The following is a 5613-nucleotide window of genomic DNA, read 5'->3' as shown; positions in this document are numbered from 1 at the left end:
GTATTTGCGTGGTATTTTGACCCAGCCCCCAACCCAAGGAAAGCACTGGATCACATGACTGAACAATAATTAATTGCGTGATATTTGCACCTCCCCCACCCTAAGGAAATTCCCCAATCCCTCCCCCTTACCCCTGGAGAAATACTGGGTCACATGACACTGAACAATCGGTAATTCCGTGATATTTTGACCCCACCACCCCTCTCCCCACCCCAGGAAAATGCTGGGTCACATGTCACTGAGCAATCAGTAATTGCGTGATATTTTGATACCCACTCCCACCACCACCCCAGGAAAACTGTTACATGACACTGAACAATCGGCATTTGCGTGATATTTTGACCGCCCCCAGGAAATTTCCGCCCTCCCCCCAAGATTGGACTTAAAAGCCGCATTTTATCCTGCAAATAAATTACTTTTAATATCGTGATGTGAAAACGATTTCTATGACAAAGTATTGCTTCGTACTGCTTCGTTTTGTTTGGTGTACTACGACGTGTATTAATTATTCTACCTAACGTAAAGATATTCTGACGAATATTTTCCCTCCGTGATGTATTTATTACCAGAAAAACAAGTAAAAAACGCGCCTAAGTTTCTTCGCCGAAATCGAGTTTTCTGTACAGCGTATAATACTGCATGAAATTTTCAGCCACGGCCCATGAAACTCTTAGCCGCGGCCCATGAAACTCTTAGCCGCGGCCCATGAAAATCAGCCACAGTCTGGTGGTGGCCTCGGTCACGGCCCACCTCAGCCGCGGTCCACGAAACTCTTAGCCGCGGCCCATGAAACTCTTACCCTCAGCCTATGGAACTCAGCCACGGTCCGGTGGTGGCCTGTGTTGTCGATACCTAAAGCAGTGCCAGAAGTATGATTATGGCAAACTTTAACCTTGAATAAAATAAAAACTACTCAGGCTAGAGGGGTGAAATTTGGTATGATTGATGATTGGAGGATGGATGATGGCATTACTTTGCAGCCCTCTGGCATCAGTAGTTTTTAAGGTCTGGGGGCGGACAGATAAAATGCGGACAGAAAAAGAGCGGACGGACAGACAAAGGCGTCACAATAGTTTTCTTTTACAGAAAACTAAAAAGTGGTTGACACGTCCACTCCAATTAATAAATATTAATCTGATGACAAGAGAAACGAGTAATTTGATTGTTTTTACAAAAATACACTAGAGCATCACTCACACCAAAGACATCGATTCTCGTTCATAATCACGTACAATTTTCCATGTAAGTTTATTAATAAGTTTCCATTTTTATGTAAATATACTATTTGCAACTCAAGAGCATGAAGTTAATTTCTAAAAGCCCTTGAAACTACTTATTTAAAAAAACATTTAAAAGCATCAATATTATATTTATATTTACGTATATATACATATATACAGATATATATATATATATATATATATATATATATATATATATATATATATATATATATATATATATATATATATAATATATTATGCATACACATACACACACACACACACACACACACACACATATATATATATATATATATATATATATATATATATATATATATATATATATATATATATAAACCATCAGATTAAAACCGTTTAATCTGCTAAAGTAAATTTTTACAGAGATCTGTACGCATGCGATGTCCATTTCGTTATTACTCTGAGACTCAGGCTGTTTAATACGGGTCCAGTACAGACTGGTAATGGAATCCAGTTCAGGAAAAAGGTATCATACGGAACAGGGTATGTTTGTTTAATGAGAAAAAGTAATAGGGTTTCCCGGCCTAATTTAGTGGCTGAAATAGACCGTAAGTATATATTCTTCAAATTACAGTTTCATCATAACTAAATGATTGCCCAGTAATATAAGACAGTAGTAATCATACTGAATATTCTATTGCACAAAAACGAAAACAAGAATTATGCAGATAGCAATTGCGTAATTGTTTGATATGACGTAAGAATGAGTCTGATCACTTCAATTTTCTAGTAAAAGAAGGAAGAAGAGAGAGAGAGAGAGAGAGAGAGAGAGAGAGAGAGAGAGAGAGAGAGAGAGAGAAATACCTTTTTTGGGTCAGCGCCCAATGGCCTGTTGTTGAATACACAAGTTTAAATGAATCACGAGACAGCGAGGCTTTTACGTGCCTTGTAAATGTATTTACATTCTGGAAAACGTCACGATAAATTAATTTGTTGAATGGCCATGGTAAACTAAATGGACAAAGATGAACAACCATTTATATCTACTATAAACTAACATTTTAGAATATCCGAGATATTTTGTTTCAAAATGTAAAATAAGATTTTTCCGCCAAATATTTGTTTGTACATTTGTTTAAGTAGCTTCTTCAAAACACTTTAAATCACGAAAACCTCTTTTATGTCATCCATTTCTAACGTTGCCTGATTTTTAGAGATTAAACCTAACAGCTTGATAAAACTCCCAGATATGTTTGAATACAGTCAAATTCGTCCAATATTAGACCTGATTTTGTCTACCAGTCCCTCAATGTTTTACTTATTTTCTAAGAGAATCAGCACTTGCACCAAAGATAAGTCGTCGGAAAACCATTAACAGTTTTATATAACATTTCTCCCGAAGGCGATTTACGATTTTTAAAGTTATTCTCTACAATACAGCAACCAAAAAGGTCAGTAAAGCTACTCATTATGTTCCACAAAAGCGATATTGTTTATCATTATTATTCAGAAGATGAAGAACCCTATTCATATGGAACAAGCCCGCCACAGGGGCCACTGACTTGAAATTCAAGCTTCCGAAGAATATGGTGTTCATTAGGAAGAGAAGGTAAAGGGAAATACAGAAAGAGATCTCAGTTATTAAAACAAGAAATCAATAAATTAATAAAGATAAAAATAAATACATATTCCTCTATAAGGAATAAAGTCTTCAGCCTTTCACCTAACCCCTAAGTCTTGCTTACAGATGATGACAAAGCAAGTGATCCAGATTTAGCTCAACTGGCGCCCACATATGATCCTATTATTACTAAGCTTCCTAGGCACCGGTATCCTTTTCAGACGTGAATTCCTTTTACTCAGCCCCACCACTGAAGGATCTTGATACAAGAACCTCCTTAAGTATTGTAAAATTCCCCCCAAAAGTCGTTTTGTTCAGTCGCAGGCTGAAAGATGTTCAGCTTTGAGCAGTCGGCACTATAACAAATTGCCATCACTATAAGTTTGTGTGTGTGTTTGTGTGAACGTCTCTCCGTGCGTGAACGAATGTTTTCAACCCTATAACAACAACGCAATCGCTTATATATATATATATATATATATATATATATATATATATATATATATATATATATATATATATATATATATATATATAATAAATATAAATATAGACAGTCTCACTCTCAACACACACATACATTTGTATTTTATACACACACAAACAACAACACACACACACACACACACATATATATATATATATATATATATATATATATATATATATATATATATATATATATATATATATATATATATGAGAGAGAGAGAGAGAGAGAGAGAGAGAGAGAGAGAGAGAGAGAGAGAGAGAGGTAAGGCCCTCAAAACATTTACTCATAAAGAAACAGAACAGTACAAAGGATGATCAGAGTTAAGTCAGAGATTAACTTGGATAACCTACCTGTCCTTTTCACCACTCACGCCCCTTTAAAATACGGACGCCGTTTGGTAAAGGACACTCGATACTCGATTTAGGAGTTGTGGGGAGGGGGGGGAGCGGGTGGATGGTCCACGAGTATTACAGGATTACAGCTTCGAATTTAAGAGGTCAAATTAATTTGGCAGCCAATCGCAAACCGTCTCATTTACGTCAGATTGAATCTCGGGGCTTCTGGGTTTTACAGGAACTCTGCGACGTGGGCGCTAATCCCAAATACAACTAAGAGTATACGGCTATTTCTATACGGCCGTTTTATACGGTTGTTTTACACGGCTGCTTTACACTGGTGTTTTATACGACTGAGATTATATGGCTGTTTTATACTGCTGAGATTATACGGCTGTTTCATACGACTGAAATTATATGGCTGTTTTTATACAGCTGATTGATACAGCTAAGATTATACGACTGAGAGATTATACCGCTGAGATTACATGGCTGAGGTTATACGGCTGTTTTTATACAGCTGAGATTATATGGCTGTTCCGTATGACAGAGATTACACGGCTGAGATTATACGGCTGTTTTTATATGGCTGAGAGTATACGGCTGTTTTTTATACAGCTGAGATTATATGGCTGTTTTATATGGCTGAGATTATACAGCTGTTGTATATGGCTGAGATTATTAGGCTGAGATTAGAGGGCTGTTTTTATATGGCTGTTTTTAAACGGCTGAGATTATATGGCTGTTTTATACGGCTGAGATTATATGGCTGTTTTATACGGGTGAGATTATATGGATGTTTTGTATGGCTGAGATTATGCGGCTAAGACTATAAGGCTGAGATTATACGGCTGTTTTATATGACTGAGATTATATGGCTTTTTTACACGTCTGAAATTATAGGGGTTTTATACGGCTGAGATTATATGGCTGTTTTTATACGGCTGAGTTTACATGGGTGGTTTATACGGCTGTTTTTATACTGCTGAGATTATAGGGCTGTTTTTATACTGCTGAGATTATGCGGTTGTTTTATACAGCTGAGATTATACGGCTGTTGTATACAGCTGAGATTATACGGCTGTTGTATACAGCTGAGATTATACGGCTATTGTATACAGCTGAGATTATAAGGCTGTTTTATACGGCTGAGATTATAGAGCTGTTTTATACGACTGAGACTAAGAGGTTGTTTTATACGTCTGAGATTATACGATGTTTTATACGGCTGAAATTATAGGGCTGTTTTATACGGCTGAGATTATAGGGCTGTTTTATACGGCTGAGATTATAGGGCTGTTTTATACGACTGAGACTATAGGGCTGTTTTATATATATATACGGCTGAAATTATAGGGCTGTTTTATACGGCTGAGATTATAGGGCTGTTTTATACGTCTGAGATTATACGATGTTTTATACGGCTGAGATTATCGGGCTGTTTTATACGTCTCAGATTATACGATGTTTTATACGGCTGAGATTACACAGTTGTGTCTCACTCAGCAGCGCTGACGACCAATGGCAAAACTAAATTGCACCATTTACAGGGGCTTTCGATTTGCTTTCGATGGCAATTGCGATCTGATAAAGGGAAATGCTAATCGTCAGTTGATATTCATCTCAAAACAGGGTTTTAAAACTGAACTGAGGTTCAACATAATAAAAATAAGTAGAACTTAATAGAAGCCTGGTGACTTACCAACTTGAATAATGCTGGTCTTCAATTAATATTCACTTCAAAACAGGTTAAAAACTTGAACTGATGGCTAACATACTAAAAAAATAGAACTTAATAAAATCCTGTTACTGACCAGCTTGAATAATGCTAGTCTTCATTTGATGTTCATTTCAAAATAGGTTTAAAACTTTAACTTGATGGTCAGCAAACTAAACAAAGTAGAACATAATGAAAGAGTGTTGACTGACCAGCTTGAATATGCTACGCTTCAGTTGATG

General features: G+C 36.5%; 1 long non-coding RNA gene across 1 annotated transcript in view; it reads right to left on the bottom strand.

The window, feature by feature from the left end:
* The window catches only part of LOC136845273 (uncharacterized), a 1150073-nt gene that overhangs the window by 178418 nt on the left and 966042 nt on the right, over positions 1–5613 (bottom strand). The gene's annotated exons all lie outside the window — the stretch shown is intronic.

Source organism: Macrobrachium rosenbergii, chromosome 13 (genome assembly GCF_040412425.1).
Source record: "Macrobrachium rosenbergii isolate ZJJX-2024 chromosome 13, ASM4041242v1, whole genome shotgun sequence".
NCBI classification, from domain to species: Eukaryota; Metazoa; Arthropoda; class Malacostraca; order Decapoda; family Palaemonidae; genus Macrobrachium; species Macrobrachium rosenbergii.
This window is presented reverse-complemented; position numbering and strand designations above follow the sequence as displayed.